The sequence below is a fragment of the Pinus tabuliformis genome, chromosome 7 (assembly GCF_031772625.1).
Source record: "Pinus tabuliformis cultivar Carrire ecotype Pingquan chromosome 7, CPIR1, whole genome shotgun sequence".
NCBI lineage: Eukaryota > Viridiplantae > Streptophyta > Pinopsida > Pinales > Pinaceae > Pinus > Pinus tabuliformis.
In genome coordinates, this window is record NC_142293.1 from 589,545,852 (window position 1) to 589,569,686 (window position 23,835).

Below are 23,835 nucleotides of genomic sequence, written 5' to 3' on the forward strand. Positions count from 1 at the left end.
TAATTTTGAAACCAAAACATAAAACTTGACCCAATACTCTGCAAGGGTATTTCTCAGTTCCAAGAGATTGAATCCACCACATAGGTGGTTTATTAGTTGGTTTTTGAAGGAAAGAATTGTAGGATCTTGTAGATCACTTTCTAGGTGGTTTATCAACTTACTTAGAAAGAATTAGGTGGTTTATCAACTTACTCGACAAGCTCTAAGTGCTTCAATTCTCCATTGAGCCTCCCATTGGCCATACAAGCTTAGACACACATAGTCCAGTTTGATTCATTCTTCTTCAAAGATTTTCCTTTGCTTCCTACGCGTTTTCTTCACATCCACCCATGTTATTTTTGGCTTCCTCTCTCCAAATCAATTCTCCTCTAGTCTCGTCATGTGATAACCACCCACACCCCCATGTTCTCTTGCATGTTGACCTACTTCTCCTCTTCCTGAGGCAGGCACCCTCCTTGGCCTAGACTTATGAGGAGGATGGGCATTGTCCTTCTTTTTGTTCATGCCCACTCTATAACTTTGTTAACTATCAGTATATGTAGCTTGAGTCAAAGTGGTTGTTGTGGGTTTAAATGTGTTGGGTATGGTTGTCTCATGGTCCTTCATAGGCCAAGGGTTGTTACAACTAAATGGAAAAGCTTTTAAGAAATTGGAGCCTTCAAGTTCACCTAGAAAGATGATAAATGATGCTCTTGGTTCCTTGGTCACATTTTCCAATCATATTAATCCTTAAAACAACAACTAATCTATGATTAATAAGACTTGTAAACACACTTAAAAGTACAACAAAAGATGTATTCTATTAATGCAATATTAAATGAGTGTGGTTGCTATGCAATATTGTAATAAGTGGCTTATAATGGTTACTTAAATTATAATAAGAATCAGTTGATATAGATACACTAAAAAAGCATTGAAAGCTTTAGAAAATAGCTAATACAACCATGGAATAATTAGTAAAGAACACTTATTAATGGATGTTTTGAAACTAACTTTAAAGCATATCTACACAATGACCATGAGACTAGTTTCATGAACAGCATTAATTTGAATGTACAAGATGCAATCATAGCATATAAAAATGAAAAATATGATAATAAACAACATGAAAAAGAAAATATATACCAGGTTAATGCACAACAATGAAAGCATTTACTAGCTTGAGGGGTGGAGACCATTTAACTGCTTAGTAAGTACACTTAACTTAAAATCAAAGGTTGAAACTTCAAAAGCAATCCATAAATTGATCAAAATTACTAAGAACAAGTTTGAAATCCAAGTCCAGTCTCTCGAGTCAAAAAGCTCTGAAAAATAATAACATGTCTTGGCAAACTAAGTGTGCTTGCCTTCATAAGAAAAAATTCAACAACATGCCCAAAAATCATGTTTTAAATTAACTACAACCTATTCTAGGGATGAGATCTGATCCAATAAACTTGGTCGGGCACATAAATCATGGATTTAATTTATAAAATTTGGATTTTGCAAATTTAGCAATATGTATTGCGTTTTTGCTACCAAAATGCTCGGGTTGACTACTCATTGATCTAGGGTCTCAAACTTGTTTAGGGTCAAGAAAGTAGAAAAATCACCATCTTGGGATACCCACGATCAAAACTCATGTTCTATATTTTACCCAGACCTCCTACAAATACAACAAGGAATAATTATTTACAAAATCTACTAAAATCCACAATTTTCTTTTACAATACAATTAACTACATGAAATTTTAAAAATTAAAAATTCAATAAAAATACCTTGGGAAAGTGTTACTATTGGAAAACATGGGAAAATATTATCGCACATGAATAAAAGAGGTATTTTTAGAGCTAAAGAAGTAAAAAACCATAGCTAAATTCTTGATAAAAAAAGATAACTAACATTCCCCCAAATTGAAGGTGAAGTATGTCCTAATACTTGTTCCAAATACCGCCATTAGCTACATCACATTAATTCATGTTGCCTATAACAAAAGGTCTACATTTTCTTTAGGATAATGTGACGATTGTCCCTCTATCTTGGGCTTCTTCATGAGAATTTTAACTCTCATATTCTTTTTTCATCCTTAAGTGTCTTCTTCCTTTCATACCACATATATGCCTATGTAGAGATCATGTTGTTTTCTTCTTGTAACCTCTTGTTTTCCTTTTGAATGTTTTGATTTCATTTATCAAGGTGAGGTTATGTTTGTTCAAAAAATCATTATGTGTCTTCAAGTAACTCTCAAATACTTGCATTCCCTATACAATCTTCTTCAATTTCTTAATTCTCCTCGTCTTCTTTGCAAGGGACTTCTCTTGAGGAGATATAACATCCTATGGTGAGGGAACATAAGGTGTTTCAACTTGATTTGAGGATTGATTTCTTATAATTTTTCTTATTTCCTCCTCCGTAGTTGTGTATTAATCTTCTTCATCAACAAAGCTACATTCTTTAGGCAACTTTTCTCTCTATAGTCTTTTATTCTTATTTTTCTTCAGCCTCTAAAGATTCTATATAGTCATAAGGAGATTGTCGGTCCATGTCAATGCTATCATTGTATTCTATTTCAACAAAAGGAGGATTTTGGGTTCTTTGCTCCTTTTTCTTTTGAAGAAGTGTAGTTGTATCTTACTCTCTTCCCACCTATTTAGTCATAGATTTGGTCATTGTCCTCGGTACTAATTATTTTGATGTCTATTCTTATTCATATATTTGTTCTAGCTCTTCATCTTGATCCTCAAGTTCAAATTTATGTTTATCTTCTTCCTCTATCAACTCCTTTTCTTCCATTGTGACAATTTGATTTATTTTAAGAAACATTTCCCAAGATTCTTGAGTCTTGGAAAGTTCCCACTCTATAATCAATTTAATTACGCCATGATGATATATATACTTGTCACTTTCTAAATATTTTTGTGCAATATTGGAAATTTTAGTGAGACTCTTGAGTAAATAATATGGAAAATTCAAGGTATTTTATCCTTTCAAATACTACAATATCCTAATGTGATAAAGGTAGATAAGAATAAATCTACCATCACTTGTTATATACCTCTATATGGTAAAAGTAACTTCATCCCATGGATTTCTTAATCAACTGTTATACATACCTCTCTTCCAATTTGGATCTTTCCTTTATCTCTCGTTAAAATAGGTCCATGGCTTACCTTGTAAATGCTACATTTGAAACCATTTTTCTCCTCCTTATGGAACCTTATAATTTGTCTTAATACATACTCAGACAAATAGATGGTAAGATGTATCAATTGAGAGAAATTGCCATCAAAAGATAAGGAAAATGATTTTGAAACATTTCTATTGTAGCCCTTGAACTTGAGGAGAAAATCAACCCAATTCTTTTCCATTGGTATCCTAAAGTTTCAAGATGATACTTATCAATTTCGAAACAAAAAAGTTCATTTTTACTAATTATTCTACCTCTCTATCTATCAACCATATATATCATTGCTTTTCCATTGCTCTATCAACTTTATCTCATTGTAAATCAAGCCTTTCCAATATGTGTTCATTCACTTGGAAACTATTTCATGTGCACAATATAGTAGCAAAATAGTTGGCAATACAACTAAGTAGGGCAACATCAATTATGAGTTCTTTTTAAATATTTTCTCTTAACTATAAATAATACCATGTTCTTGTTGTAAAAACACTTGGCTTTAGGGTAATCTGAGGCACTGATCCTAAAAATGCTCTCTAATATCCTCTGAGAATTGATTTTAAAAGAAGAAATTCTTCTCCTCTTCCTTCTGTCCACACATACATTGACTTGTGATAAATTGGGGTTTTGAAATATTGAAATGAAAAATGAAAATTTTAATATTTATCATAAAAAATTTCAAACTGATAAAATCTCTTGTTGCATTCAAACTTATTACCCTACCATTGAAGTTACTGAGTAATAAGCACATGGTTTTGAAATTTTCAATTGTTGTCTTTTATATGCTAGATCTTTTTTAGAACATGTAATTTATTTTATATATACTCAAAGATAAATCGAATCGATTTAGGGAAAAAATATATAAGTATTCTATTATTATATTTAGCATGCAAAACTCAAAAACCAAAACCAAATTTACTAAAAAGAAATTGATATTTTTTATTATTTAATTATTAATGAAAATAAATATTAAAAATGTTTGAATATTTATTGATCTCAACATTTTTAAGGTTGACAGGTGGGACTAGTGCAAATCTATTCCAAATACCAAAAATCGATTCCAAACACCAAAACTCCACAAGCCAGAGTTGGTGACGAACATTTATTTATCTCAAGACATTGAGAATAATTTTAGAACCATTTTAATTTTCCAAAATAAATCCCTTGAATAAATATGTTTCCATGTTCCATGGAAGCACATGTGATCTTCCCGCTGCCTATGGAGAGGAAAACGCTAGACATGTATCCTTAATGCAACATAAAAGAGATCATAAATATGAAACAACATAGTAATTCTAACGTAAAAAAACTCTACTGGAGGCCAGGGTTTCTGTATTGATCGGCCAAGCTTGGGTTCCTATAACTCCTTAGTCCCATTTTCGCTTCGGCGCCTTCTAACCAGCATCTAGGGTAGCCTGTCAATAATGTTTGGAGGTTACAGCTGACATATCGATATCTTTTGAGGTTCCTAAAGTAGGTCTTGTTCTCGAGAGACAAAGGTTTTGTACAAGGTTTTTGGGTGTCGGTACTCATTGGCAAGCAAATGACTAGTGTCCCCAAGATTTTGAATCATGTGGCTAGGCCTTCAGGAGAGGTCCCAGAGGGCCACTTCCATGTTTCCTAGTTTCAAAATGGTTTAGCTGCAAATCAGGGTCTTCCCTCCCATGTCAGAGAGGGACAATTTTTCGAGGGAACTTCATGAGAACCTTTGGTGTCAGTGGGATTGTTGAGGTTTTTTTACTAGAATATCAATATGGAGTAGTCTGCCCAGGATTTTTTGTTGGAGTTTGGAGTGGGGGGGGGAAGGGATTATACGAAAGTGTGTAGGGGAGAATACCGGTGAGACTCCTTGCAAATCAATTCTAAATACCAAAACTTCAAAAGTCAGAGTTAGTGATGAGAGAAAGCTAAATAGCTAGAAATCTTACAAGGCCTTTCTACCATGAAAGAATTAACTCCCAGGTTGGATGTGAACATGGACATAGTTGAATCGTTGTCCATGCGAGCTCTAGCGGGTAAATTTAGTTACATGTCTATGACCCATAGATAAATCCTTTCCTATGTAAAGGTGTCTTGGAAACTTTTGGATAGTGAGTATCTTGGTGAATAAATGGATACACTCACATTTCATATCAGAAACTGATCTGGATCGGACCCTTAGCAAGCCTTGGGTTATAGGCAGAGGAATTATGTGGCTACAAAAATGGCACCCAACATTCTGTCTGAGGACTGAGTGGAAAAATCACAAAAGTTAGCAAGTAATGTTGCCTGGTTTCCCACTAGAGTTCTAGTCCAAAGAGGTTTTTATTAATATTACAAAGATAGCAGTGGAAAAGAGAATGGCATGGTTACTGGTGGAAATGGATGTCTCGGAGGGGCTACCTGGGACTCTAAAACTATAGTGGGGAGAGAAAGTCATCCTTCATCCCCTCAATTATTGGAAAACTCCATTTAGATGGATGAACTGCAGAAAAGTGAGACATTTTGGTGCCTCCTATGTTACTCATTCTCATCAAGGTTATGGGACTCAAAATCTCCGTAAAGTTCTGGCATGGCCTTTCGCTTTGTCAGTGTCTCAAAATCCCTCCTCTCTTTCCCAGGTGATCTCAGAGGATTTTCGGTTGGTCTCCATATCTTCTAAGGCTTTGAAAGAGGTTGATAATGGTATTGTCAAGTTTTAGAATTCAAGTCTTGTTGATTTGGCTGAGGAGAAAGAATTTGCGTCTGGAATCATCCCTAAGGAATTTGACACCTTCCCAAGTTTTGGTGAACTGCTTTTCTATGGGGTTTCTACAGTAAAGTACATTGACAAAGCTATGGAGGATGGTATAAAATTCATGTAGCTCACTAACTTGAACGGACATGTCAAATCTCAATCGATTGAACCCTTTCCTAGAAGCGATGAAATAGCCAGTAAGTCTCTCTCTACTACCAACTATCTTATCCAATTCCCATCTTTTGAAGTTCCTTTCTTGTTGATCAATTAGAAAACAATGCCCTCAATAAATAAGAACAATGCACAATCTCATCCTCTCTTCCTCCTTACATTCCAAACCTTGTTCCTGAAACAAATTTTTTTATTCAACCTCACTTGATAGAAAATTATATGTATCTTTAGGGCCTTGTCAAAACCCGGTCCTGAGATCAAAAGGTTAGTCCATGACTGCGATCTTCAAGATCATTTTGGACTCTTTCCTTTCTAAAAAACATGTCCCTTCGACTCTTCCAAAGGATGCTCCAAATCCATGCCAAATATTTCACCCAGGAGAAATCTCTTCGTGAACCCCACTCAACCTTCTTTATCTCTGAATGAAGGGTCCATTGTCCCTCTCAATCCTGTAATTCCTCTTATTTTCCCCTATTATAAGGATTCCCTCAATATGGCTCTTATCCCTGTGTTCTTAGGGACATCCCTTATTGAAAATATTTTAATTGATCTTAGCTCACCATTCCAAAATGTAACCATTAGAAAGAAAAGCATAAAAAATAATCTCAGGCAAGAGCAGGAAATCATCCAAAGGCTATCTACGGAGGTCTAAGTTTGACTCTTCCTTATAACGAGGATATTCTTTCAAGGGCCTTTAGAGCACAAAATTGCTCAATGGGTTTTTCAAAATGATTATCTTGTCCCTAAACATTAGGGGCATTAGGGGATCCTCTAAATTTATCTCCCTCAAGAGATTGATAGATAACTATTGACCCTCTATTATCTTGCTTCAAGAAACTATGGTTCTAGGGGAGAAGTCTAGGGAGGCCTTTCAACATCTATGTCTAGGATGGTTTTCTTGTGCAATGGATTCCACTAGCCTGTGTAGAGGACTTCTCTCCTTATGGGATCCAAAATTAGCCTCTTTTCATTCATTATCCTCTTCTGTTAGTATCATATTAGAAGGGTTTACAAGGGGCTTTCCCCTTCGATCAAGTTGGTAAACTATTATGGTCCCTATGGAGAAAGGTGAGAATTTTGAGATAAGATCCAACCTACCAACTTTCTCTCAGACCATTCCCTCCTTTTAGTATGAGATTTAAACTTTACTACCTCATCGTGGGAGTATTGGGGTTCTCGAGCCGACTTAGATCCTTTAGCTTCTTACTTTTTGAAGATGTCGTAGAATTTCAATCTCCATGATATTTCCCCTCTTCCATTAAATCCCACATGGAGAAATGATAGGACTAGTGAGGATTTTATTGCAAAACACCTTGATAGATTCTTGACGACCGATCAATTGGTGGAAAAAGTGGGGAGACTCAAATCTTGGATATCTCAATACAAATTATCATATAATATGCTAATCCTTCTAGAATTGGATTTTGAAGCTTACATAAACGAATACCCCTTCAAATTCAATCATTCATCATTGGAAGTAGATTCTTTTAGATCTCTAGTGATGGGTATTTGGCAAAACTATTCAGTTATAAAATAGCTCCTCTACTATGGACTCTTTGGTTAGAAAACTTATGGAGCTTAAGAAGGTGATTATGGTATGGGAAAAGAATAGAAAAAAGGAAAAAAATTAATAACATTTGGCTCTAGAAACTGAGTACGAAAATATTTCTCAAATGTTTTCTAGCTCTCTTTACTTTCAACAAAATTAGCCCAGAGAATGAGCTCCTTAGAAGCCATAAAATTGCAGATTTTAGATCTGGAAGAAGAGACATGGAGACTAAAAAGTACGGTGACTTGGATAAAGAAGGGGTATGTTAACACTAATTTTCTCCATAATTATTCCAATCACGAAAGAAATATTAATTCTATTTTGGAGCTTGAGCTAGATGATGCGAAGATTACTACTAGTCAATATGATTTAAAAGTTATTGCTTCCACCTACTTTTCCATGCCTTTTAGAGATCCAGGTACTTGCAACATTAGCTCTTAGCTTCAACTCATCCAAAATTACCTGAGATTATTCAACCCTGAGGAATCTATACATATTGGTAGCCCTGTCTCCCTAGATGAAATTAAAGAGGTGTTGAAGCATTTCTCCAAATACAAAAGTCCGGGACCATATGGTTGGATTGTGGAACTTTTTCTATCTTTTTATTACCTCATGTGGCCCAATATTCGCAAATTGGAGAAATAAAGAAGGTTAAGAAAGGTATCAAATGTCATTAATGCTAATTATATAGCTTTGATACCTAAAAGCTCCAAATATAGGACCTTACTTGACTTCAGACCCATATCCTTGAGTAATTTAGTTTATAAAATCATTTGAAAAGTTATCCAAATAGGATTAAGAATGCTATAGCTGAAAATATGTCTCCTAATCAGTTTTTCTTTCTAGCTGATAGGTAGATTCATTATGCCATTCACATTGCTCAAGAAGTCCTTCATTCCATAACATTAAAAAAATCTAGAAGCCTTAGTTCTCAAGATGGACCTCAATATGGCCTTTGAAAAAGTGAAGTGGACTTTTCTTAGATTAGTCCTATTATAGATCGAATTGGGCTTAGAGGTCACCAATTGGATTATGGGTTGTGTGACCTTAGGAAATTTCTCCATTTTGATCAATGGCTTTCCCACAAGAAACTTTTCTAGGTCCAGAGGACTTAGGCATGTGTTTTCTCTGTTTCCCCATTTGTTTTTGCTTGTGATGGAGGGATTCAGTTTACTTTTGTTGAAATAAAAACACAAAGGTAATATTAAAGACATAAAAATCTCCTATAAAGAATATATTACACACCTACTATTTGTGGACGATGCTCTGTTAATGTGGGTTGGCACTGTCTCAAAATGACAGGTATTCCATAGGGTTATACACTTATATTACTAGGCCATTGGAATGGAGATTAATGCAAAAAAATATTCATTTCATCACAATGTTGTTAGTTCTGAGACCCTCTTGTTCATTCAGTCCTATTTTCCTTTGCAGATGGAAGCTATGAAAAATGGCTTTAAATAATTAAGATTCTTCTTAAAGCCAAATGGATATCATAAACAAGACTGGATGTGGATGCTCAAGAAAGTAGAACATACAATAAGCTTGTGGTGCTACAACTGGTTGTCCCTGGGGAGGAATGCTTTTAGTTAAATCAATGTTGGAAAACATCCTAGTCTTCTAGCTATATATAGCTAAGATTCCCATATCAGTTCTCAACAATATTAGGAAAAATATGTTTAGCTTGCTATGGACTAGTAAAAATAGTAAAGAAGGGATTCACCTAGCCAACTAGGACTCCTTTCCCAAATCAAAAAATATTTGTGGGTGGGGTTTCAAGAACCTATCTTGGTTTGGTAAAGCTTTAGCTCTGAAAATTCTGTGGAGAGGTCTATTTAGTGGGGAAATTTGGAGCTAGGTTATTAAGGAGAAGTTTCTAAAAATGTTTTCAATGGTGGAATGGCTTAGAGGAGTAACAAAAAAACTATCAACAAGGGCTCCATTGTCTAGAAAGGCCTCATTGAATATTTTCCCTTCCTCTTCAATTGGATTTCTTGAAAAGTTGGGAACAACAATTAGGTGATTTTGGGAAAGGACCTTTTTATAAATGGTGCCCGTGTTTCCAAATTATCTTTGGAATTGATTCATTGCTTGAACTCCAAAGACTACTTCCACCTTTATAATGTAAAAAGAGTGGACTCTTCTCTTTCCTCAAAGGGTTATTGGTTGATTTTAGCCTAGATGGGACTAGTTGGAACATTGGCCAAGGAGTGGAGCTCCTTCATCAACGAGTTAAACATCAACGAGGCATATTCAAAAAATTCCAAGGATTTTTTGGTCTAGAGTTGGGAGACTTCCTCTGGTAGGGTGAAAGAAAATCTTACTTATGAAGCAATTACCAATTATGTTGTGGATCAAGAATCCAGCGAGTGGAACAAATTTATATGGAAATGGAATATACCTAATATGATGAAATGTTTCTCCTGGCTTGTCCTTCATAACAAAGTTCTGACCTGGGAAAATATGTAGAAAAGAGATTTTGCTGGACCAAACCTATGTTGTCTTTGCAGGCAACAGGAAGAAATGGTTGACCATTTTTTATTGGCTATTTTATTTCACATAAAATTTGGCAAGTTGTTCATTTGGTCTTGGGCATTAGAGAGCATTTTGAGCAGACCTCTTTGAGGACTTCCTATATCATTGGGTGGAGAAGTATAAGAATATTTTCCCTCTTTAATTTTTTGGTGCCTAGGGCATCTGGTTACTGAGGAACAGGGTCATTTTAAAAAATGCTAGTATTTTCATTTTACATCAATCATTTGAGATGTGTCACTTTTCAAGGAATACATCTCAAATAAAAACATGAAAAATCTAATAAGGATACAATTCCCTTGCATTTCACATGATCTCTTAGAGGGAACGAATAAAATGACAGGGAACAAATATGTGCAATTCAGAATCAGCCTAGGAAATGGAACAAACACAAAATATGAACTAATTATTGTTTGGGCTCATCTTTTATTAGCTATGCTAAAAAATATTAATGCATTCAAATCCTTGGTGATTCCAAATGTGTAATTGACTAGTTGGAATGTAATAGCCAATTGGAGGTCCTAAAGCTGGCAGCTTGGAAAAGCATAATTGAAGAGACAAAGAAACACTTTAAGGAGATCAATTTTCACCATATTTGTAGGGAGCTCAATACAACAATAGATTGAAGTTCAAAAAACACTCTATCATTGGGCCCTAGACACATACATTATGAAGAACCTGATGGTGCCATAGTCCAAAGTGTACATTTGATTCCAATAGACTAGATGGTTATCTTTGAACTCTCCAATATCTTTGAAGGCAATTTATATTTATGTTACATCTTTCCGGGTCATCAAAATATGACAGTACCACTATTTTTTGGAAAATAAACTTTAGATCTCATTTTTCAAACTTCCTAGAGTTTCCAAAACATTTTGCAACACTTTAAGTGAATTATATCATTTTTATATCAGTTATGTAACAATATACTAACTTTTATATCATATTTATACTAATAAATCAATTTTATATTAGTTTTATATTGGTTTTTTTTATGGAACCAGTATATCAAGAAAATATTTCAGTTACATATAAACTTTTTAATTAGTGTTTCCCTTTCTAGCAACCATTTGTAAGGTTTTGAAAACTTAGTTTTATCTGCTCCATCATGTACTTTTTTTATTTTAAGGAATATAAAAAATTTACCTTTTTCTCTAGAAAAAAAAAAAGAAAAAATCTCTAGGAGAGAAATAACTATTTATAAAAGTTCTGATTTTTAAAACTCTTGCTTATATTTACTTTCAATATTAAAAATTTCCTTTTTATGGTTCATCTATTTTCTAAACATTTAACAAGTATTGATTCCAAAATATACCCATTATGAGACCCATGGTTCTATTCAATATAATTTCTATGGTTCATCCATTTTATAAAAATTTAAAAGTATTGATTCCAAATTGTACCCATTATGAAACCCATGGTTCTATTCAATATAATTTTGACACATTTTGACATTAAGCATAAGGTTTATGAAATATCACAGTATCAAAAACATTACCTTTAACATTATCTTTCCTAATAACCTATGAATCAATACATTGTTATCCATGTTGTATATTATCTATATATAATATATATTTATGATTATGCAGTTATTTTATAAAAATTATTTATGTTAATTTTATATATGATAATAATAATTTTCTTTTCAATCTTGATGTAAATATTTCAAAATAGTTAATTTTTATTATAAGTTTAATTAAAATGATAATATTAGGAAAAGATAAATAGAGGGTGGAAAGTTTATTTTAGACTTGAAAATAGTTGTAAATCATTAACCTTTGGATTTGGGATAAGAAGGAATTCTTCTTTGAGAATCTCATCATTGTTATCTTACGTGGTTGTGAAGTTTGGGGTTACAACATTTCTAGAAAATTGTGGAGAAAAATAAAGCAAATCCAAAAATATTTACAGCTTATAATCTTAAAATTAAAGGAAACATACCCTATCATATTCTCCTCATAGAAGTATTTACCCATTAAAATCATGCTTATAACTAGCTACTTAATGTATAAAAATGAGATGAATCACATGAACGACAAGAGAATTCCTAAGATTGCTTCAAATTCTAGTCAAACCCATTTATGGCTCAAGAGAGGTTGGGATAAATATACCATGTCTTGGCTAAATCATTGAAGTATCAATGAAGAGGTAACTATATGGAATAACGATAATATTAAAAATAATATGACATTTAAATCGAAGAAGAAATTGTGATGCCATAAAGAATTAGGGAACAAGAGAAAATTAAGAAAATAGAAGGACTCGCTAAACCCTAATCTACAAAATTAAAAGAATCTTTATTTTAATATTATAAAGAAGAAAATATTTGGACTAATGGATTTTGGCCTAAGGTTGCTCAATTTCTTTGTTTTGTGTTGAGATCAAAGATTATGATGTGGGACCATGTCAGGAAAAAAAGGATTCCAAGGACCCTCTTATAAGGTCCCACCTTACCGACCATCAATAATATAGAGAAGTAAAGGTCACATTGAACACTATTAGTCAATTTTATTTTTATTTTTATTTTTTAACTCATAACATAACTAACATAGTTATCATGTAATCATGTTCCTTCATCTATTTCAATATAAGAATATAACATAAGAAGTGAAGGATAACTTTCCCTTAAAACTAATTCCGAAACGCATTCTCCTCAAGTTTAAAAGAAGCATGTTTTCTTTTCATACTTATACGTGAGCTCTAAGTAAGACTGGAAATAAATTCCACCATAATGCCATGTGTGAGCATTAAGCTAGATCAATCTATTTGATCTCCTAAAAACTGCTAAATAAATTCCATTTCTTGACTCTTGACATCATAACAACAAAAGTATGCCACAAGAACCTAAACTAGCAATTGCATCAGGTGTGGCAAAGGAAACGACGTAAGACATAAATTTGAGAAGCATCGTGAAATATAAAATACCATTGAAGATAAAAATTAGTAAACAAAATGGTTAAAATAAATTTGAGAAGCATCGTGACATATAAAAAACCATTGTAGATAAAAAATAGTAAACAAAATTTTATTCAACTATCTTAAATCATAAGCAGTGGTTTCATGTGAGCTATTAAATCCTTGAAAGTGTCCATTGTCAGTGGCATATCTATGAAGTGATAATTCATGCAGTGGAGTAACTCAGAGGTCCTTGTGACCCAACTAAAATTTGATAATCCTCACCATATCCAAAACCTTCGGGTAATAAACCATTATAGGAAAAATCACCTGAGAAATTTTTGGGTCCTATCTTTTCAGGCATATAATAACAGCTTGAACCACCTGAAATTTGAGAATTATATTATGTTTTTTGTGGAGCATAACCATACCAATTTTCACCATACCAAAACTGAGAATCCCAATTTTGGTGACTAGCTAAGGTATCTCCTTCCCAAACATTGTGAAAAGAAATTTCGGGTATACCTAGACTGACACCACAGTTATAAGCCAATGTTTTACATGCAAAATATTTTGGTTGTGTTGGCTCCGGCACAAGGCTCACCCCTAGCAATTCAAGCATCCGTGAGAGATCCTTATCATCATTAGCACCATTAATTTGACTTGAACCATTGGCTTTAGGCATAATGTTGAAAATTCCATCAGATGCACCACTACTAAAGTAAGTAAATGGTTGACTGCTTGAGAGACTCGTGCATTTATTACCATTTGAAAAGGGAGTAAACAATGTTGAAGGCATAGTACTAGGAGTTGGTGAAGAGGACAGATGAAAATAATTAAGTGAAGAACTATAAAGGGCATCATCTACCTTCAATGAGTGTTCAGTTTGCTAGGAAAATGGATAGTTGTCATCAACAATAGAGCTCAAACAATTTTCCAAAACATAGTTTTCATGAATCATATGGAAAATGTCTAAATTATTTTGAAAATCTCTTATTTTCTCACTTTTTGGAATCAACTTTTATTCTCTTTGGTAGGAAAAGGGTTGCAGGGATTAAAGACCATCCCCAACCAATGAATAGGGGAGCTCAACAGATGAAGATGGCTAGTATTCTTCCTAACATATAATCAACTATTGTTTCTCTAGACTATCAACATAAATAAAATCATCAAACAAAAAGGATGAGCAATCACAATTTTTGGATTGTTTCTATGTATATAATTTGATGCATCAAAAAATGCCAAGTTCACATAAGCACATTTACCAAAGATAAAAATCATTACTTGAAAATCATTTGACAGTTAATTGTGGGATCTAACCACCCAGTCGCAACTATCATGGTGGGTGCCAGTCAAATCAATGGGTAATCATAACCCAATCGTCTAACAAAAGATCCAATGGCACAGATTAGGATAAGAAGGCAACTATATCTTATCACAATTTTCATATTTTGATAAAGAAGAATAAAATAACAAACAAAGGTTAGAGGAAGTCTACATACAAATCCCCATTCTTTTTTGGTAAATTCTCCACCCACAATTGTAAATCCTCAGTGCTTGGATAAAAAGAATTGAATATAGGGAAGCTCATCCATAATTGCCACTACACCTCCTTCATTTGGTCCCAGAGACAATGCTCTAACATAGCTCTCAGGTGAATAGAAAGGAACTAATCTAGATTTTGCTATATTGAACGCTTATGATAGATAGTTTCTAACAAATGATCCTGTTTGATATCTTATTGGTGAATTGCTTCTTATTAAGTCATCAATTCCTTGAATCTTTGGTGAAAGCTGTTGTGTGGTGAGAATTGTTGATAGATTTGTTGTGTAACTTGAATTAATGATTAAGACCACAAATAACCATATGATAAGCATTGCTCGTCCAAGCGTGCTCACAATGTCCCCTGCATCAATGCCATATTTATCTGCATCATATCGGATTTCTTTTTCACAAACTTGTTTACACAACCTACATTAGACACGTGCATGAATTCATTTCAACAAACACCTTTCCCTTATATTAAACCTAGTGAAGCTTCACCATACTGGTAAGATACATATTTGATAAATACCTTTCCAAATTGATCTAGTGAAACTTCATCATCTTGGTAAGATTCATTTATTTTTATGTTGATTAATCCCATGAAATTATAAAGCAAGCAATGTAACAAACACAATGACAAGAAAGATTACTCACCATGTGAAAAGAACATCATAGAGAAAGAAAACCTGCATGAAACAATATTACATTTTGGTAAGGTAAGTCATTCATCTTTTCCATGTAAAAATACTATTTCAAATGTAGCTGTAGCATATTTTGTCAACTCTTGTTACACAAGGTATATCATGTTGTTTGACTGAATGAGATTCCCAACTTTCCATTGCATTTAGAAGCATGTTCTACATTAGGGTTTATTCTCCAATGAATTAATCTCTAGAGTTTTAAGAACCTTGTATATCACTAGATTATCTTTTGTGAAAGGACATTCTTCTTGCATTATTCAAATTACAAACTTTGTGGAGTATAAAACATAATACAATTAGCACAAATTAAATCTTGAATACTTGGGATTTCCAACTTTTGTCCTAGTAGGATAAATTGTTGCATATTATAAGCCAAAGGTTTAAGTTTTCCCAACACTTGTAATATACTATAAATATGCCATCAAATATTTATCATGTCAAGTGAGCATCACAACCAAGAAATCAAATTAAAGTTACACAAAGCTACACGACACTACACATACAAGAGAACGTTGCAAACTTGCTCTTTTGGATGCCCTCGAAACTCTTGGTTACTTATGTGCTCTAGAATCCATACAACAACTCCTATGATGAGGGAAAAGGCACCAGTCGTACACCACATCTCTAGTGTAAATGGATGCAGGAAAGCCCATGCATTGGAATGTATTTGTCTAACACGGACTACCACAACTAGACCTGATTCTACATAAGGCTGGGTGAAGTCTACAATTTTCCACCGCTTAGCCACAATTGCAACATCTCCTATGACTACATCAAACTTTTGCAGGAGTTCAACTATGAATAGTTTCACTAAAGTAGTCTGCATATATTTATTTCCAAACTACATGCTAAATTATCCGAGGGCGTGTAAGACTAGTTGAGAGGTAACCACCAGGGAAATAATTTTTCAATTAGGTTACCAACCAATTAAGGATTCATTAAAATTTAACACATACCAACCTATAAAGCGGCCTGCTTTAAGAGATCATCATAATTGGGTGTTGAATTTCCATTTCCATAGGGTTTAAATGTGTGCTGAATCTTATAAGGAAGTAATTTCATTGTTGCAATAAACACACCAAAGCAAAATCCTATCACCATGACGCTACCATTTGCTGCTACAAATTCTTTGAAGCATGTCTTTCTAGGAACACCAATCACAAGTTGCTTGCCATGCACCCAACCCTGTGGCAATGAATTTCCTTCCCCAGGCCATATAATATCAGAGAAGTTTGGCTTTAAAGTTTAGATAAGATTGTGTATCACTGATGGCAACTATATTTTCTGGAAGGGTATCTAATAAGCCTATTTGATGTGACTAGTAACCAATGCCATGGAAGCTTGTACTTGCTACATTGATAATATCAAAAGTAGAACCCATCAATTTCCTTCATTTATCTAACTATACAGGACCTGCAACACCATTGAAACTAGTTTGTAGTATTGTCTTTCGTAACTGTGCTCCTCCTTCAAAGACTTTTAGTGCCTCTGGTTCCAAACTGCTTCCTCTCGAACTTGATAGAGTAGATTTTTTTGCAAAAGAGATATTTCCTCCTTGGTTCAAGTAACCATTTATAGAATGATCAATCATCAATATACTTTCATAAGCATACAGTGCAAATGAATTCAAGGAGACATTAACGATATCGGTTGTTTGTAAAATTTTCCACCTTTCTCTCAATATGTGTTGTTTTCCTGAATTTGGAGTATGTGGAAGCATACTAATTAACCCTTGAAGTGATTTCATGTTGTCAGCTTCAAGTAGAGCAGAATCTAAAATAGAAGATAGCCAATCCATGGCTATCCAAACATAGCCGATGCTCAACATTCCAATGTTCTTAGCTTCAGAAGTAAGTTTAAGACCAACATTTGAATACATATGCACTACGAAAACTCGTGTGTCCATTGAAACCAAATTTGCCAAGACATCACCCATCTTGCTTCAGCCAACTCCAGGAGTCATAGATGCCTTATTGGTAGTCCTAGCTCCCACAGTTGTCAGAGCATCCCATAATGTAGAAATTCCATTCCTCCCATACTCATCATCTATATACACAGCAACAACTTCTCTCCGACCACAATAATCCACAAAAACTGCAATTGCTTCCATTTGAGAAGCATCACTGTGGGTCATATGGATAAAATAAGAGTATTCATATGATGTCAGAGCTGGATCTGTCACTGCAAAGGAAAAATGTGGTATTTGAAGTTCATTTCCTATATGAGATACAACATGCGCAAGAGCAGAGAATTGTGGTCCTACCATTGCCACTACATCTTTTCGCCGCAGTACAACCTGAAACAGGGTTACCTGTGTGTACTAGTCTTCAAAACTTTACGGTTAGGCCCCTTTAAATAAACCTTGGTAGAACAAATTCATTACAATAGCCCAGTCTTGATAAAACCCATCATTTCCTTTCTATCGAAATCATTCACCCTCATAAACCTTCCATTAACCCTTATGCCGCATATATAATCAGTTCCCACACTTCCTTATGGTAAGGTTGGACTTACACATGAAAACCACGTATCGACGCTTTATTTCATTATAAACCCTTTATAAGGGAAATACGCATAAAACATGTCATTTATACCTTTTTCCGCCTATTCCATAGCTTTTGCACAGTTCTCGAGGCTCCTTTATCACTAATCGTAGTCGCCTACTTTCACGGATCGCTTTAACACATCTCCCCTCTGCTTCCGATATGCAATAAATGAAATTGGACTTCAAACCATATACACTGTGTTTATAACTCTATTGGGTCCGCCATATCGCATGTCGTGTTCCTTTTCCACCAATACAACACTGCTAATGTTTGCGATGCGATCACTTCGTTGGTCGCATCAGCATCGTTGTCGCACTTCTTTAAGGCAAGGTCTATTCACTTCCCTGAAAATAATATTTCCATTAAATCCCCGCCGTTGACCCTTCTCATAGATCTAACGGTCCTCGCTCTATCACTTGATCGCAATCAGTAATCGCTTGAGGTCAGGGTTATTCACGCCTTTGTTTTCCTCTGATGCGATATTTATAACTCCGCCCATTCTCTGCGATCAGATCTCAACTATTGATTGATTAGATCCAACGATTCTTGAGCACTGATTCTTCAATCTTTCTCTCCTCTATTATTTGGGTCTTATAACACTTCCCCAATGTTTCTCTGTGGTTTCAAGTTCCTCAATGGTTCTTGGCCCTCCACTATTCCGCCATGCAACTCTTCTCTCCTGAGCTTAAACTCAATGATTCTTTAATCACAAACACTTCAAGCATCTCTTTGGTCCTTCCTTCAAATGGATTCAATGATCCATCATGATCCTCTGCCTCGTTCTCACTCTTTCATCTCTGTGTATTCACTCTCCTCTTTGTGTTCGCCAAATTCACCTGCACATATATATTGTACAAAAACTCTGATTCACATTAAATTAATCATTCAATCACTCAAAACACACATTTATACTAATTTGAATTAATCTTTGCATTTAACAAATAAACAAAGGATCACATATTGAGACTCTGTCTCTCTCTCTAGCCTACTCTTCTAATACCAGTGGCCTCTTTTACACTCTGCCCATAGGCTTACAAACACATTCTAATCTGGCTAAAAAAAAAAATAGCCCCACTCTCCCTCTCTCTTTTTTATTTTCAATACATTATTACCAGTTTCTTTTATAGTTGAGGAACTGTTCCTCAGTTATTTTTCAGTTGCTCAACAATTTCTTCAAACAGTTCTTAACTAATCCTAACTTAATCTGTTTGCCTAATTTAAGAACTAACAATGGTTGAGTCAGCCTTAATTTTAAATGAAACAAATTAAAACAGAACAAAAATATTTCCCAGTTGTCGTCTCTTCATTCGAATGCTCCTGCATCAAGCTCCTAGGGTAAATTAAATTCCTGGCTCCTGTCCATGAGCTCTTCAATAGGGTACCCGGCGCTTTGAATATGGCCATCATCTAACCAAGAACTATCTTTGATAGGATGACCCTTCCACTTGACTGGGTACTACAAATATTCCTTCCTTCGAGTCTGTCTGGCCACCTGGGTATCTAGGATCTTTTCGATCTCTAGAGGCTTTGCTGGGGGAATTTGTTTAATCCATGAATCATTCTCTTTCTGGGTGTCTTGTGTTCATATTTCTGAATTGTCTTCGTCATCCACTGCATTGTAGGGGTATAGATTTTCTACATTGAAAATGGGTGAAATTCCAATACCTGGGGGTAACTGCAGTTCGTAAGCATTCGCAGAAAACTTCCGAAGAACCCTGCAAGGCCCAATTTGTTTCCATTTCAACTTGTTGTATATGCCTGTAGGTAACCTCTCCTTGCGTAGGTGTGCTAATACCAGGTCTCCTACATTGAATTGTACCTCCCACATTTTTAAATTTGCTTTCTGCTTGTATCCTTGGCTACTATCTTGTAATTTTAATTTCACATGTTCGTGAAGATCGTTGATTGCCTTTGCAAAATCTTCACCATCAGCACTCTTGCATTCCAGCTATCCCAAATATCATAACTCATGTACTCCACGTGGGTGCATTTCATATAGTATATGGAAAGGACTACTACCTGTACTTCGGTTGGGTGAATCGTTATAAGCAAATTCCACTTGTGCAAGCACACGATCCCACTCTCGACAATTTTCTCCAACCGAACTCCTCATTAAATTTCCTAGACTTCGGTTCACCACTTCAGTTTGACCATCGGTCTACGGATGATAAGCTGAGCTGAAGTTTAGCTTGGTGTCTAATTTTTTCCATAAGGTTCACCAAAAATGTCCTGTAAAGTTAACATCTCGATTTGAAACAATAGACTTTGGCAAGTCACGTAATCTGACTATCTTGGGAAAGAACAAATGTGCTATATGTGTGGTGTCACTGGTTTTCCTACATGGAATGAAATGTGCCATTTTGGTGAAATGATCCACCACCACCATGATGGAGTTGAATCCCTGTTGTGTCTTTGGAAGACCTAAGACAAAGTCTAAACTGACTAAGTCCCATGGTCTATTTGGAATGGGTAAGGGCGTATACAACCCTATGTTTTGGTTGTGTCCCTTTTCAAGTTGACACACTTTGCATCTAGTCACAAACCTTTGTACATCTCTACGCATCTTTGGCCAACAGTAAAAGTGGCTCAATTGATCCAAGGTCTTACCTATGCTAAAATTCCCAGCTAAACCTCCATTATGATTTTCCTGGATTAAGTTCTCTCTCACAGAACATTCCGGAATACATAACTGCCCTCCTTTGAACAACAATCCTTCCTACATATTATAGTCCAACCATGAACTATTATCTCTCAACAATGGATTTTGGCAAGCTTCATAGGCTTCCTTAAAATCTGCATCTGCCTCATACAAGTCCTTAAGATGTTCAAATTCTAGTACTTGTATTGTACTTTCCTATAGGATCAAATTCCTCCTGCTTAACGCATCTGCCACTTTGTTGGCTTGACCACTGATGTGTTTCAACACAAATGTAAAACTCTGCAAGTACTCCACCCACTTGGCATGTTTATGGTTTAGCTTATGCTATTGCATAATATACGGTAATGCAAAATTGTCTGAAAATAAGACAAATTCATTGGCCAACAGATAATGTCTCCAATGCTTTAGTGTTTGAACCACCGCATAAAATTCTTTGTCATAGGACATGTATTTTTGCCTACTTTCATTTAGTTTCTCACTGAAATAGGCTACTGGCTTGTCCTCTTGACTGAGTACTGCACCAATGGTTGTCCCACTGGCATCACAACGAACTTGGAAAAGTTTGTTAAAGTCTGGTAACCTCAAAATCGGTTTTTCGGTAATTTTCCTTTTGAGCAGCTGAAAACTCTTCTCTGCCATTTCTGTCCAATGGAAAGGCTGATTTGTTTTCTTAATGGTGTCCAACATGGGTGCACAAATCCAACTAAAATTTTTAATAAATTTTTGATAAAAACTCGCCAATCCATGGAAACTATGTACCTCAAACAAACTTTTGGGAGACAGCCAGCTAACTATGGCTGCAACCTTTTCCGGATCCATTTTTAGTTCATTCTCAGAAATCACAAATTCCAAATATATTAACTCTTTCTTGAAAAAAGAACATTTCTTCAAATTTATCAGTAATTTATTCTGCTACAGTTTTTCCAATACATACCTCATGTGTCGAAAATGTTCTTCCTTCTTCTTGCTAAATATAAATATATCATCCAGATATACAATTACAAATTTCCCAATGAATTCCTTCAGCATCTTATTCATCAACCGCGTGAACGTGCTAGGGGCATTGCTCAATCCAAATAACATAACCGACCATTTGTACAAGCCTCCATTAGTCTTGAAAGTTGTCTTCCACTCGTCACCTTCTCGAATTCTGATTTGGTGGTAGCCGCTTTTTAGGTCTATCTTTGAAAAGTACACTGCTCCACTTAAACAATCCATCATATCATCCATCCGAGGTAAAGGGAATCTGTATGGTGATCTTGTTAATGGCCCGGGAATCCATGAACATTCTCCACTCACCTCCTTTCTTGGGAGCTAAAATAGTTGGAACTGCACAAGGGCTTAAACTCTCCCGAATCAGTCCTTTGTCCAACAATTCCTGCACCTGCTTCCAGATTTCTTCATTATCCTTTGGACTCATCCAGTAGGTAGCCTTGTTTGGAAAACTCACGCTTGGAATAAAATAAATATGGTGACTAATGCTCCGTTTCGGTGGTAATTTGTCTGGTAGATCGTCTACCACAATATCACTAAATTCTTGCAGTATGTTTTGTATCTCTTCTGGTAAGTCAGTGACTTCAGTATGGATCAATACTGGTTTTGGCCTTCGCACAACTACATACTTCACTTCATCATCCTCCATTTGTCGCAGAAACTCTTTTCCACCTAACAGTAGTGCCTTTGTTCCACTGGTTTCTGTAGCATCCTCTTCCTTCATGGGCACTAGGGTATGCTTAATCCCATCTTTAACAAACTTGTAACAATTTATTGCCCTGTCATGGACGAACTTCCTATCATATTGCCATGGTCTACCCAGCAGAATATGGCACACGTCCATCGGCATTATGTCGCAAGTCACCTTATCCTTGTACTTGCCTATCTGAAAATCTACCTCGCATTGTTCATCAACTAACAAATGGTGTCCCTTATACAACCACGACACCTTGTATGGAGTTGGGTGTTTTGCTCTCTTCAAACTTAGTTTCTCCACCACCTCTATAGCTACCAAATTATCAGTGCTCCCACTATCAATAATCAATTTACAACATTTTCCGTGTGACATACATACAGTCCGGAACAATGCTTTCCTCTGTGTCTGATCAACTACTTCCTTAGTTGGTTTTAGTAGTACCTTGTTCAACACCAAGGCTTCCCCGGTTTCTGGCATATTTTCCACCTCCTGTGGTGGTGCCTCCGCTTCATCAACCTGAGCGACATATGCTCCCCTCTGCCTAGTTTGTTCGTTTTCAGCACATTCAAAGGACCTGTGTCCCCACTTGTGACACTTGTAACACTGATAGGCATTTCCTCTGCCTCTGCCATTACCTCTTCCTCGCTGGTATGACCTTCCTCCTCTCCCTTTCACTCTGTCCCGAAGTCTTCAAACTACTACCCTCTTCATTGCTATTGGTAGTCCTACCTCTACCTAAGGTCCATCCTCGCCCTCTACTAGAACCACGTCCTCTTCTGGCATTTTGTTTCCTAGCAATCTTTTCCTCCGCCTTCAAAGCACTATGATAAGCTTCCTCCACGGTCCTAGGAGAAAGAATGCTAATCTCGTCTAGGATCTCCATCCATAGACCATTTAAAAACCTCATTGTTTTATTAGGGGTATCTTCTACATAACCAGCTCTCAGGTTAATTTTATAAAATTCTTTAGTATATTCCTTCACAGCCATCATTCTCTGCTTTAGGTTCTGTACTTGTCTATAAAGGGCAATTTGATAATCTTTAGGCATAAAATTGCTCTTCATTCTAGCAACCATCCTGTCCCATTTTTTATTCAATGGTTTGTTTAATATCCTCCTTTCTGCCTGTACACTGTCCCACCACAATGTGGCATGTCCCTTCAATTTGGTGACAACAAACCTGATCCTCTTCTCTTCGCTGATTTCTTCATACTCAAAATATTTGTCTAGTTCACTTATTCAATCTAACAATGCCTCTATGGACAAACTACCATCATAATTAGAGAGCTCCAGTTTTGGCTTACTACTAGCCAACAAAACTGGCCTCAATAGCTTAAGTTATGGTCCTTCATCATCTGACCCATCTGTCGTGGCTATGTTTTCCTCCCCACTGTCATCCCCACCTTCCATATCTCTATGCCTTCCTACTTCCACTGCTGCCAAACGTGTAGTTAAATTTCTAATCTCTTCTTTAACCCTTCATTTGCTACTCTTCTGATGGCTCTTCCTCGACCCCTTCTTCCTCCCTCCATCTTTACTAAGAGAAAGGAAAAACCTAATATGATACCAAAAATGGCATAGTACAACTTGAAACAGGGTTACCTACGTGTACCAGTCTTCAAAATTTTATGGTTAGGCCCCTTGAAATAAACCTTGGTAGAACGAATTC

The 23,835-nt window shown here is 35.6% G+C and overlaps 1 pseudogene; it reads right to left on the reverse strand.

Annotated features, from left to right (window-relative positions):
• LOC149248816 (glutamate receptor 3.3-like) overlaps nt 1-23,243 on the reverse strand; it is a 43,326-nt pseudogene extending 20,083 nt beyond the window's left edge.
• Between the last annotated feature and the right edge of the window lie 592 nt (nt 23,244-23,835).